We start from the raw sequence: 15,115 nt of genomic DNA, 5'->3' as shown, positions 1-15,115 counted from the left end.
TGGTGTACCTACATCCTTTTCTTTTGTTAGTTTTGTTTTGAAGTGATTATGAATACTACCATCAGGGTTTCCGTCAACAAAATCTAGAAAATGAGATATGAAGGAGGTGCCATCTTTTTGGAATGTGAAAAAGGCAATCTATAGAATATTCCATTTTCTACTCTCCTAGCAAGTACTCAATGCTTTCACATCCTTTCATTTCCAAACATTTTTTTTTTTTTGGCAGGTATGTCTAGTACTATCACTGTCCTTAGGCTACAGCTGAAACTAGAAACCCACGACAGACTCTCTCTGGTTTCCAGACATGTTTGCTTTGGTCGTTCAGTATCTTAAAACCCTTTAAATACTGACCCCTAACATTTGGGAGATTTAACATAGAAATTCCAATTTCTGGCTTATCTGTTTTTTTAAAGAGGGCTGTCTATCCACACTGTCCACATTCTCCAAAACAACAGTAGCCTTGTACTAAGAAGAAGCTGCCCCTTCTAATAAGCTAAGCACACTCCAGTTTGACACAGGGTTTGCTGCTCCCTTATGCTAGTCATGGAAGGTGAATGTTAGTTAGTACTCATTACTGAGCTTACATTTTCAAATCAGCCCTCATCATATTTAGAAGTTCCTGCTTGATCTCATGGGGATTTGTGTTTGCTACCCCTGACTTTACATTTTCAGACCTTTAGGAGACAAGCAGTGTACCAAGTCTATACCAAGTTTCTATGTCCTGTGTCTCCTAGGCTAGTCTGTGCTTCAGTTGTAAATCCAAAATTTGAAAGAGATAGAAATGTGTTCAACTTCTGCAGTTTCATCTAAAATGAGAAATGTATTTAGGAAAAATATAATGATGGACCACCAACTACCTAAATTACCTTTTTTTTCTGCAAAATGAAAAATGTCTGGTGAATCCGGGAATTTTTCTTTATTTTTTTTTTTACTCACAAGGAAAAGTTATAGAGTAGTGGAAAAAATCCTAGATTTATACTTAGAAAACAAGCAAGTGGTATTCACTAGCTGTGTATCTTTGGGCAAGTCACTAAACACATGTACGAACTTATCTATAAAATGCATACAATATCTTCCCTATCTCTCAAAGAATTCTTTCAAGGCTCAGGTAGGATTATGAGGCTGAACATGCCTTAAAAACATGAAGCTCTTAATGTAAAGCATTGTTTTAAAATGAAAAACAGACTCTCAAATGTAAATGAATGAATGAAATTTAGGCATTTGTCTATTTTTTATTGCTTTTTGACTGCATTAGGCAGAATAATGTCCTCCCTAGAGATAAACACGTTATCCTCAGCCCCTGTGACATGGCTAAAAAGACTTTGCACATGTGAGATGTTGAGATGGTGTGATTATCCTGGATTGCTATTATGCTGACCTACATGAGCCAAGGATTGTATGAGGCTTCTAAAAGCTGGAAAGGGCAAGGAAACAGATTCTATCCTAGAACCGCTAGAAGGAACTCTCTCCTGTAGATATCTTCATCTGGGGATTTCTGACCTCCAGAAATGTAAGAATATAAATTTGTCTTGTTTTAAGCCACAAAGTTTGTGGTTATTTATTAGACAAGCAATAGAAAACTAATGCATCTTCACAATATTCAGAGTCTAAATATTTAAAATGAAAGGGAAGCATGCCACAAGCAATATCGTATTTCCTGTATTATATTATTTGGAAATTTGATTACTCTTGCTTTAATCCTGGTCCCACATGCCTTGGGCACATTTACCTCAGCACACTTGTTCTTTATCCGATTATCCTATTCCAATTTTCACGATCAACATCATGTTCCAGAGGCATTATTTTCCCTCTCCAGTATTTTATCTAACTCTCCTCTTCTTGGTATCTAAATATTTCCCAAAATATTGCTTCTTATTTTGTTAAAGTGAAACCAGAACAATAATCTCTGAAAGCTTTTGGGTTACTCATATTCTTTTTGACTTATGTTACTTGTTGAACATTTATTTCCATGGTTCTCTTCTATATAGTTGTGGTTGTTTATTAGTTTGTCAGCATCAAACATTGTCTTAAGTCCTGAGCTCATAGGTACTACATACAAAATTCAATCATTTATTTTGAAAACTAAACACACTGTCATGCTCATGCACAATTCTGATGTTTTCAATTCATCAGTCTTCATATATTCTGTGTAAGCAATTTCAGCCATATCCATATTTATTTTGTGTGGATGAAACCCAAGTCAGTGCCTCTGATCTTTAGCCTTTAGCTGCTTATATTCTTATAACTGAGAATACAGACATGATAAAGACACATTTTCACAGCCTCAAGATGTTCGACAATTTGTAGTATTTCCAAGCACAAAGGAAATAGGAAGTATAGGCACCTGAGTCAGTCTAGGCTACTGAGAAGGATGTTTTCAAAATGACATATGATGATTGAACTGATCTTGAGAGTCACACATGAGATATGAGTTAATCTACAGAAAGGGTCTTCAGGGAGAAAAGACGGCAATAGGAAAAGAGAGATAGAGAATGAGGGAGAAGGAGCGAGATATGAAACAATAATGGAGAACAAAATTAAGGATGATCATGAGATTGCTGAATTGAGTCTGTGGCCATCCCACTCATTTAACACATCACAATATGTAGACATACAAACATACACAAAAGGGCAATGTTTGTGGAGAACCTCAGCCTGCTGTATTTAAGGTCTTTGTGGAAGAGCAAAGAGCAAACAAATTAAAAACAAATAGCCAGGGCTCAAGAGGAAGGTCCAGACTCCAGAGCTAGGGACATAGCAATGGGATTATTCACATGAGGTGAATATATGGAATATATAATGACAGAAGGAAAGAGGGCTAAAAAGAAAAGCCTAAATTCCAAAGAAAGATACTGGTGAAGCTGCCATGGCAAATGCAAAGAATGAACCACTAGAGTCGGAAAAGAACCAGGAAAGATGTGTATCAGTGAAGCTAAGGTTGAAGATGGTTTCAAGGAGGGTGTAGTCAACAGTGTCAGATATTGCAGCAAATTGAAGTGAATTGAACGAGCCCTCCTATATCAGGGGCTATTTTTGAAGTAACCAGATCTGGGAAGAGTTTGAGGGTCCCCAGTTGGGGGACCAGGTCAGTGACCCCTGGGTGAAGGAAAGATCTCCAACACAAAGCAGGAGGTAAAAACCAAAGACCATGAAAAGCACCAAGATCCCAAATACTGGAAACAATGAAAAACATTGTCACGTCCAGGAAGGTCAATAAAGGGTATGAAAATATAGTCATAGAGCCAGGAGGACAAAGAAAAGTGCTCTTAGGACCTGGAGACAGAGCGGTATTGAAGTGTCAAGGATCAGAGACAGATTGAAAGTGGTCTTTAGGCTCCATAATGAAGATGTCACTAGTAAGAATTGAATGATTCCAGGTTATAGTTGGCTGAACAATCTATCAAAGATGAGAATCAACTGCAACTTCCTTGTTTTCAGGAAGCTTCATTGTGAAAGAGAGGAGACACATTGGAGCTAATGGAGTATGCATAATTAGAAAGTGTGGTTTGGGGATCCCTGGGTGGCGCAGCGGTTTAGCGCCTGCCTTTGGCCCAGGGCGCGATCCTGGAGAGCAGGGATGGAATCCCACGTCGGGCTCCCGGTGCATGGAGCCTGCTTATGTCTCTGCCTCTCTCTCTCTCTCGTGTGACTATCATAAACAAACAAATAAATAAATAAATAAATGTGTGGTTTTCCTTGAAGACAGTAGTGTTCAGGATATGGAAAAACAGACAGGTAGAAGTTCTAGGAAATAGGAAATATAATTATGGAGCAAGATCTCTGAAGAGGAGGCGGCAAAAGGATGAAATCCAGAAGAGGGGAGGCAAGTTCAACAATAATTTAGTTTCTGAGATTTCTGATATTGGGGAAAAAAGAAAAAGAAACTTGTAGTTCCTGTATTTTGCCCACAATAATGATGAAATGAAGTAAAATTTAAGTGTAGTATGAAAGCCGTGTTGCACCATTTAGAGAAGTTTATGCACAACACATTTATACCTATACATATAGTGCAACACATTTTTCAAAAGTCTAAGCTCATTTAGGATGACAGATCAACAGTTTATTTTTAAAATCAGCTTAGAAAAAGTCAACTCTATAATAAGGTGACACCTGAGTCTATTAATTATATATCCTATTTAGTGCATCATGAGTCACTTATTTATTTGATGGGGACAAATAAACAGCTCCTCTTTCATAGGCAGAATTTGTTCCTTTGTGTTACCTAAATTCTTTCACCCTATTACTCAGTGGGTGCTAGTAATTTCATATCCAATAGAATTGAATTAACTTGTTATTTAATATGTTTGAAGTGTAGTTCAACAATTACAATTCAAATAGGCTTTAGAAAACACCTGTGTCTGATTAAACATCTAAGCCAGGTTTTCCTATAAATATAATTGCATTTCAACACTTGAAAGAAAAAATAATTTATCCATTTATATATTAACACTATCTATATTCTGCTCCACGCACCCAGGTTCTAAGGGACCACTTTCTTTTTCTCTTATCAAGAACAGAATATGAATCATCTTTTGACACAGAGGAAGGCCTGGATTGAAAGTAAAGACCACACCGGCCAAAGCATCCCTAGATTTTTGCATCCATAAGCTTAAATAGGCACCCAATTTGAGTAAATGTGAGAAAAAAATAGGGAACACACAAAACAGAGAGAGAAAACTGTAGGGCTAAATTAACTTGTCTTAGATGGCCAGGTACCAAGAAGTATTTTTGCAAGAGGTGGGGGCAGAGCCATAGCATTTGGTGGCAACCACAGTAACACGTTATGTGCTGCATGGCTGTCATATACCACAGCCTGCCTCCCAAAATGTGGAGTTTCCCATAATCTTCTCCAGCAAAAAAAGCAGAGGTCACAGCTAACACAAAGCAGTAGATACTGCCGATACCAAACCATTTGTGTTTGGATTTAGAATGCATTTTGCCCAGCATATTTATCTAAAAACACTAATGATCCACTTGTGGAAATTGTCCCTTTTTCCCTCAGAATCTGGAGTTAGAGCTATAGCTTTGGCAATCCATTGGTAATCTGTAGTCTCACCATTTTTCTGCTTTCCACATTCTCGTAGATTTAGCAGCAAGTCTCCAGTCTCTGGCGTGGCATCTTGAAAAACTTCCGCAAGTGACTGAGAATAGTAACCAAGTCAGTCGTATCCACAGAACTATCACCTAGGCTTTCAGCTTGTCCTAAATTCTCAAAGCTGAATCCTGTTATTGTAGCTTCTCGCCCACCTTGTGTCTCCCACCTGGGCAGCCTCCTTATCCTTCTATGGTTGAGGGCTGCTTTGAGCTCTCAGGTGTTGCATGGGTCTTCAAGGTTGATTGAAATCCACCAGCCTACATTCCTAAGTTCTGTGATGTAAAGTGCCTGCCTGCTTGGTCTCCACTTTGCCTGATGCTAACTCCTGAGTCTGAGTACTGCTGTACTTTTGGGAGTTCCTTGAGCTGATTGTTCAATCTCCCAGGTATTGCCTACAAGTTGGCTTTAACTTAGATTCATTAATACATATAAAAATATCTATGGAGACTTTCTAAATGAAAGGCTTAAGCCATACAAGTACAAATCTTAAAGAATAATATTTTAAAAAAAGAATAATAAAAAGATACCAAAAACCAGATGTGGTTGGGTGCCTGAAAGTCTTGATTTTTTAAAAAAAAGATTATTTATTTATGAGAGACACAGAGAGAGAGAGGCAGAGACATAGGCAGAGGGAGAAGCAGGCTCCATGCAGGGAGCCTGATGTGAGACTCAATCCTGGGTCTCTAGGATCACACCCTGGGCTGAAGGCGGTGGTAAACCACTGAGCCACCGGGGCTGCCCTTGATTTTCTTTTCTTAAGATTTATTTACTTATTTTGGAGAGAGAGCGTGAGTGATACAATGGGTGGAGCAGAGGGAGAGAGAGAGAGAATCTCAAGTAGACTCCACACTGAGCCCCCAGGGCTCGATCTCACAACCGACAGTGCTATCATGACCTGACCCAAGCCAAAACCAAAAGTCGGACACTTAACCACCTAAGCCAGCTCCCCAGTTGTCCCAGGTCTGGATTTCCTTTTATCTCATTGTGGCAGAGGTTCAGTTATATGCATATTTTAATTTTCCTCCTGGGCCTCAGATTGGCTCCATTTCGCAGGCTCCTGTACAGGTAGGTGTGGCCATGCCACTAGTTCTGGACAATGAAGTAGAGGCGAAAGTGACATACCCCACTGACAGGCCCAGTCCACAGAAACCTCCCTCTTGTGAGCCTCATTCTCTTCTCCCTCCCTGCCCACCAGTCAAGGGGATTCCAGGGCCTCAGAGGAACACAGAACCACAACCTGGAAGGACTGAATTTTTGAAGGAGTTTATGGAGCAGAGTCCTCACCAACCCACTATGGATTGTGATATAGCAGGAGTTAAAAATTTCTTGTCTTAAACTATTGAGATTTCAGGGTTTATCAGTTACACCTGGGGTTACTGACTGTTACCATTATATCTAAAGCCTTTCTTTGCTTCTAAGTTTTCAGTGCTAGAATCTAAACCAATCCATTTACTGATCCTCACTGATGGAGCACCAGTTATGCTGTTAAGCCCTTTACTTTTCCTCCATCTCTTCATTATCACCTTCATTTAAATGAAAAACAAACAAACAAACAAACAAAAAATATCCTTTAAGCTATTTCTCTGGATAATTTTCTCCCTACTACTTCCCACATATCTCTACTTCTCAAATCTCCCAGATTAATTTAGGCTCACTGATTTTTGGCCAGTGTCCCCATGTTGTCTCACAGCTTACTGTGATCTGCCACTTTCTAAGTGGGTAACCATGGGAAAGTAGTTAAAGCCATTCAAGATGTAAGTTCTTGGGATGCCTGGGTGGCTCAGCGGTTGAGCATCTGCCTTTGGCTCAGGTAGTGATCCTGGGGTCCTGGGATCGAGTTCTGCATCGGGCTCCCTGCATGGAGCCTGCTTCTCCCTCTACCTATGTCTCTGCCTCTCTCTCTCTCTCTGTCCCTCATGAATAAATAATATTTAAGACATGAGTTCTTTACCTAGAGATGACGACATCTCAGAACTATGTTGTCAAACCAAATGAACATCAGTTACCTTGATTATAAAATCATGGTAGTAAGAGGCATTTCATATACTTTAATATGAGTAAGTATCAAATAGATATCAATATTTTGAAAACCTGAACTTTGGCAAAATACAGGCATTCTTTATAAGTTTTTCTTTCCTTCTTTTTTATCCCCTTGCCCTATATTATTACCAATGTTTGGAGACAAAGGACTGAAGATGTTTCTGCAAAGTGCTGTCATTTGCTGCCCACAGGAACCTCTGACATTCACTCATTCCTTCATTTGTCAAGTATTCATCGAGTACCCATCAGTTACTCCCCTAAGGAAGACAGAAGCAGGATGCCAGAGCTAATGAAAAAAAAGCTGGAAAAGCTGATGGGGGAGGAAGTGGCTACATACCCTGAGGGCAGGAGGGAGATGAAAGGGAGGACCTTGGGGGAAAATCTTCCGCTGGATCTTAGTTGAAGATTGCATTGAAAGCAGAAGCTGCCCAAATCCAGGGTATGCCATTTACACTCACAACTCTCTTCCTCCTGCCTTGGAATAAAAATATCAGTGGAAATTATTCTGTAAATGTGGCCATTATGTTTTACTTCTGCTGATATTGAAGTTCGTTCCTATTCCCCGAGGACACAGGGAAAGGTAGAAGGGAGGCAGTGGTCTGGGCAGGTTGGAGACGCCTGCCTGGAATTTAATATTTTCTGTAGGCAGTCTCTTCATGGGTAATTGAAAGTGGGCTCTTTGAAATGCTAGTGATTTAATACTTTTCTTATGAATTAAAAAGTAGGCACATGCTCTGCCTTTATTCTTTATAAAGTAGCCATTTAAACATCTTCCAGTGTTGGAAGTGTTACTAGCTTCAATATTTCAGAACTTTGAAAATTAAAAGGTTTAGTATTTAGGGCAAATAGTCCTTGTCCTGTTTCACATAACCAGGCCTGAACCATTAAAGTCCTGACATTTCCTGGCACAGGCACAAATGCTGCCACGTTTTACAGCCACACGGAGAGTGAGGTAATCACTAGCAGCAGAGGCATTGATGTCTTTCTCTAAGTTATTCACAATCTTCAGGTCCCACATGTGCGGATTCCTACCTGACATCTCCTCTCTGCCACATTCAATTGCTTTTGTTAATTTCATCGATTTTAAAAAGAGCAGTTCTGCTTTCTGCTTGCCTTTAAGGTAGGCGGCCGGATTGATGTATTTCCTTCACTTCCATTCCCTGCGGTTGGTGACACTTTCAATAAATAATCTTATTTTTTTGTTCTCTACTTTGCATTATAAATGTCTTTGGAATGTACAGGCGTAGGCACCTGGCTGCACTCATGGTGTGATATAAACGTGCACCTGTGTGTCTATGTACAAACATATATATGCACGTAGATACACTCACACAGGAAAAATACAATGTGCACATACCTTATAAATATGTAACTTCAGTATGATATAAAAATTCATATAGTCAGGCACATTACTGGCTCATACTTATATGTACAGATGTGAACATTTCATGTACATATTTTTACAATCACAATGAAGTGTTGGGAAGCCAGAAGGATGTAGAAAAGCCATATTTGATGAGTCTTTTGGTCAATTAGGACTAATATCAGTCCCTGTCTCCTCACTTAAAAGCTGGGAAACTTGGTAAACTCAGTCAAATAATTTAACTCCCTAAGGACAAACATTATATGGTCTCATTCATTTGGGGAATATAAAAAATAGTGAAAGGGAATAAAGGGGAAAGGAGAAAAAATGAGTGGGAAATATCAGAAAGGGAGACAGAACATGAAAGACTCCTAACTCTGGGAAACGAACTAGGGGTGGTGGAAGGGGAGGTGGGCAGGGCGTGGGGGTGACTGGGTGACGGGCACTGAGGGGGGCACTTGATGGGATGAGCACTGGGTGTTATTCTATATGTTGGCAAATTGAACACCAATAAAAATAAATTTATAAAAAAAATAATCTGCATATTCTTCACCAGGGTTAATAAAATCTTACCTCTTATCATACCCCTGAGGTATTTGTAAGTATTAAATAAGATCAAGGACCACAGTGTTCATCCTTGCTGTGAGCTTGAAACGCAGAAAAAGAAGAATGTTACCTGCTACTGGTTTATATTATTTTTGTACAGACATGCATAGCCATTCTCTAATTAATGGTAATTGGTTCCCTGCCTGTCTATAATTTCTGGTTAATTAATGGTTAATCCAGACCTCCGTGTTTTAAAAATTCTTGCTAAAAATCTTCCCAAACCAGTGGACTCTACAGGTTTTCTAAGTTTATTAAAATGATCAACATGTTAAGTTTCTAAATATACCGAAATTGTTTTATGCACAAAATCTAATAAATTATGATTTTTTTCAGCCAAATCATGAGTATAACCTTAATTAATAGATGTTTCATGTAGTCATAGGACATATACATGTCTATGCATGCACATAAATGTACATATATGCTGAAGATGTATGCATGTACATAGTACAATCATATACAATGATAAATGCAAAAGCATAAAGATAAACCAGAGAATAATAATTAAATGCATGATAGCAATATCATGATACTTTCATAGTATTAAATACTTTAATAATACTTACTTTATTAATACTTTAATAATAATTAAATCCATGATAGCAATATCATGATACTTTCATAAAGACTGCTTGGGTGGAGGATAGGATATGGGACTTCAAATAATAACTCCTTTTCATGTCTTTGTGTCATAATACTTGAACCTGTAATCTTGGGCAACTCAGTATCTACAAATCTTGCTTCTACCTACTCAGCCTACATGTTCTATAAAAATGACTATACATTATGTCATATATATAACATATTATATATATATTATTATATAAAATTTAACTTCTAATACATGGGAAAATGTACATTTTAAGACTAATAGAGACTTCATGTCTATGTATCTGTATGTGTGTACTTATATGAATGAATTTGTATAACCTTAGATACTGGATTCATTTCCATAAACTTTAAGATAATAAACATGTTTTCCTGTAACATCTGCCTAACCCTATTTGTAACAAATGAAATCTACCCATGCAGCCATTGTTCTAGACTTCTACCCAGGGGTGTCATTGGCGTCTAGACATGCAATTTGGAAGCATAACTGCAGCTCTTTTGAAAGTATTATTTTTACATGTTATAAACATTATCTGTGCTTGATACTTAGCATATACTCAAAAATCACTCCAGAAGATATCCTTATCAATTTTCACATGTGATTTCATGTACAATGGCTCAAATTTTAGATTTGTACAGTGATTGACTATTCAAATAAAATTTATCAAATGCCTACCATATCCTAAACTTTTTGCTAGGAATTGGAGAAATCTGGAAGATAGAATCAGATCCAGTTTCTATCTTTATAAAATTCCCAGTCAGTAGGTGGGGTGGTGCAGGATAGAGTGCCATCGGCACTGATCAAATAACTTAACAAAAACATGTACAATTGCAAATGTGTTATGTTTTAAGAAGAAAAGATGAGAGAAATATTTAAGTAGTAAAAATCAGCTGGACTTCGTGAAACATTTTAGTTGTGAATGGATGAAAGAAATAAGGATATAAACTATGACTCTTCATTTTATGGTTTTAGTAACTGGATGGATAATGGTGTCTGAGATATGTACTACTAGAAGAGTACCAAGGTTGAGGTTGAAGGTGAGGAGCGAGTGATGCTCTGATTTTGATGTGTTGGATTTAAGGTGCCATTGAAACATCCAAGCCAAACTATCAAGTAGGCAGTTATCTATATGATTCTAACATTTAGAGAACTCAGGGAAGGTGGCATACGTTTGGAGTCATTGGTATTATGAAGATAATTGAAGCCTTGGGCATGTATAAAATTACTAGGAATAGTATAGATGAGGAAATAAAAGAGATTAGCAAAACATTTTGAGAAACTGTAAATGGTTATAAGAAATTATGCAAACAAATGTGCATTTGTTTATACACTATATCAACAACAACAAAAATCAATGCAGGTATTATGAATATCACAACTGGTAACATAAATGTTATACATTTGATAATAAATATTTATCCAACTAATGTTATTAACTTATGACAAATATGTATTCAGAGTTGATGATTTTGATGGCATTAAAATTGAACATGTTGGTTTGCTAAAATCAGCCTGAATAGCACTGAAAACTGCTGATATTAATGTTTTCATAATTTGGACATTAACTATTAAATACATACTTACACACTAACATTCACACATACAAACGTATGCACTTAGAGTATGAAATGTAGAAATTAAGACTTAAAGAGATCAGTTAATGAGCTAAGGCAGAGCATTTACTAATTTTTTTTCAGTATTTGTCCTTAGACATTGCCAGCATTGTGTTTTATATATCATCTCAGTTACAAAGTCACTGAAATTTTTATTGAACAATAAATATTTTCGGTTAGATGAATTCAGGAAATAAACTAATTTGAAATTGGCTTTTTAATTAATTTGAGGAGATTTCTATATAGGCAAATAATAATAATATAGAAAGGTATGTTCAACAGAAATATCCTTTCACCAGTCTGTCCTTCTCCTAAAAGAAATGGTTTAATGGGGATGAAAGGAATATCATGATAATTAATAAATAAACATCTGCCGCCATCTTATAAAACATGCAGTAAATTAGAGGGTGGACACAGTAGTAGTCATTACCAATTACTTCCTCTTTGAACCTTTTAAATCATCATTCATCAAAAACAGGTTAACTTAAAATGATAATGAGATGGATGGATCCAAGCACAGCTGGACACCTTCCCTTTGTTCCTGAAAAGAATCTGTGCTTGGTAAAGAACACGCTGGCAAGCTCACAAATCACGTTGCCTGCAAAAAGCTCAGAGCAAAACCAGTACATTCCTGTTTCCTCAGTATCTGGCACATGTAAACTTTTCTTGGAAATGCTTAGCTAAAGTGCATAAATGGCTCTTAGGCACTCCCCCAGATTTCTGTATTTTAGATCTCACAAGATCAGGGTTAGGGTCCAACTACAGGATGAAGTGGGATGCCTGTGGCCATAATGTCCACTTTGGCTGTTGAATGGATCCACCAGCCTTGGAGAATTACAAAGGGCTGGATTCTGTGTACAGTGTCTTCTTGCTATAAGTAAACACTACACCACCAAAGCCTTCCAGCGCTCTCTCTCACTCTGATTCTTTGAAACAAGACTTGCTCTATTTGAAGGAGGCAGAAGTAATGGTATGCCAACATCTCTCTTTCTTTTCTTTTACTTCTGCCTTCACCATGAGGAGGACATGCTCAAAATAGCTCACTGGTCACAATACTATGGATGAAAAATAATCTAATACAGAGCTATTCTAGCCAATGTGACCCAACCAAGCACAGCCTAGAACACAATTCTCCACAGACTTGCTGATGCTTGGGTGAGGCCAACCAAGACCAGCAGGAACACCCAGTTGAGCTGGAGAGAGGTGTCTCCATTGTTTTTGAACAAAAGTGTGGATACTTACCCTTAATAGATAGGAACATGTTGCTTCTATAGGCTCAGAAGGCTCAGAGGATTTTGAGGTTCCAACATTTTTGTTGAAAACTTATTTCCACTCACATTCTGGATCCCATTCTTTTCCAAACAAGTCCCTGACTCTGGCAAAAACTTTGATTTCCATGGGGCTCAGGTACTTTTACAATTACATTACATTTAGTCTTTAATTGTTGATTCACACTTTCAACTTTTTTGTTAATTTTTTCCCTAAAGTGATAGGGGTTAGCAATGGGCATTCAATTCAATGTCTCCTCCATGTCTCAAGTATTTGATACATGGTACCAGCTACGCATTCGCCTCAACCATTATAGGCATCCTAGTTTACCACTGCTGAGAATTCTTACAATTGTACAGCCATCTTGTGCCCCTTATCAACTGGCAGCAAATAGAGCAGCTCTAAAAGATCATCCCAGTGACTACTTTCTTGGGCCACTCCCAGCATCAGGTTGTCCAGGTTGGCTTCTCAAAGATGTAAATTCTGAGACAGAGATTAATGTAGAGGATGTCTACCAGGGTGCGCTCTCGATTTCAAGGGAAAGGAAGGGACATAAACAAAGCTAGTTTGGACATAAGGAAAAGTTCAATGGTGACAGAGGCTCAGTGGAGGCCTCAGCCAACCTTCCTGGGATATTTGACACTTCTAAGTGGAGTTTGCCTTTACTGATCACTTATTGAACACAGTCCATATGGGGGAAGTGGCTCTCTTCAGCTAAAGTGATCTTGGTAGGGGGCTGAAATTTGAGGGTTTTCTGTGGGCAGCACCTCTGGTATTTGGGAAGTAACTCCTTATCCCTGAAGGAGGATCTTGATTGTGCATTATGGAGTCTTCAACCACATAATTAAAGTAAATTATGACTATAGCAAAATGAAGACAGTTTAGTTTTTAAACTGGACATTTCTCACCTATTTATTTACTATTATTCTGAAGTCTTCTAATTTAAGAGAATCCTTTGTGGCTATATATTTTCCTGCGTTGATTCCCTCTATAGACAGAAGTATCCACTTTGATTAGTTTTGTTTGAATGCTTCTTTTTCTAGTCTGAGAGATTATATGGAAGATGCCATTGTTTATCTTTTTTAAAAAAAAGTCACTCTGCCAACAAATACCAAGGGCTCCATAATATTTGTTGAGTTGCTGTTGACTGGATGATGTCAGGCTTTCTATCTACTAGTTTACTTTCCACAAAAAGGCAGTATATCAAAAGATAATGACCACACCATAGACATTCTACTACCATTATTTTTCCTCTACCATTTGAATACCTAAAGTTTTAAAATTTCTTATGATATTTTAGGGGAAATATTTACAGCAAATGGACCTTGTTAAATAGATTGAATTAGCCTTTCCAAAAGACTCTATCAAAGCTGAGATTAAGTTACTTTTATATTTATCTAAAAATATTTTTAGTCTTCTATTAGAGTTAATTTCCAGGGGATTGAGGCTCTGCACTCATCAGCACCTCTCATATGCTCTCAAAGCTCTTATTTTGAATCTGAGTATCATACCATGGCCTATTTCTGATCTCCATGTAAATTCGATTTTTCTAAAATAAGATTTTACATTACTGTTAATATGTGCAGATTTCAAAACTTACATTAGATTTGGTTCTCAATAACATTTTCAGAGAGAGAAGGAGAGAGAAAAAAGTTTTGCACTTCTCTTTCACTTCAACATCTATGGTTATCTTTCTCTAAGTTCATTTTCTTGGCAACGGGAAAATTTTCTACCCCTCAGTTGGATAGTACCAGTAGTCAGTAACTATCAAAACACAGTAGAGAAACTATTCTTCTTCTATCTTCCAGTTCCTTAAAAAATTGATGTGCCTTTAGAAATTACTCTAGAGATGTTTATAGAAAATTGTTAGTTTGGGGAAAAATATGCCAGATGCACATGTTGGTTGCACATTAGGGAATGGGTGGTATGTTTGCATTCTGTAATTTTATTGCACTGTTGGAAAACTATTGTTCTAATCCAAAAAATGCGCTGCCCAGAGCCCCAAATATGTCACAAGGATTGATTGTGTGGAAGCTGCAAAAGACAATTCAGCACAATTTTCTGGGGGATAAAACATTTTTACAAGATTCATTGGAAGGCCCAGTCTCAAATAAATAATGCAAAGCCCCTTACATGCCAAGATCTGCCATGACACCGCCTCCTCTAGTAAAGCATTTGGTCTATCATGGGCCCATTTGGACCCAGGAAATTATCTTCCTGGAAATAATATTTTTATAGCATAAATATAGATGGCACAGTTCTGTATTAAATCCCAAGTGAAAAATAATTGAGAAATTGTTTCAGAATATTAACAAACATCTGTTAAAAAAAAAAAAAAAAAAAAACAACCTGAAGGTAAAATGTGGTTTCTTGCTGTTATGGGCTGAATTGTGTTGTCCTAAAGGTAATATGTTGACGTCTGAACCAGTATATCTTAGAACAACTATATTTGGAGATGGAGTCTTTAAAGAAGTAACTAAAATAAAAAGAGGTCACTAAGGTGAGCCCTAATCCAGTAT

This window comes from Vulpes vulpes, chromosome 3 (genome assembly GCF_048418805.1).
Source record: "Vulpes vulpes isolate BD-2025 chromosome 3, VulVul3, whole genome shotgun sequence".
Lineage (NCBI taxonomy): Eukaryota > Metazoa > Chordata > Mammalia > Carnivora > Canidae > Vulpes > Vulpes vulpes.
The sequence above is the reverse complement of the archived record's forward strand: the minus strand, read 5'-3'. Positions refer to the sequence as shown.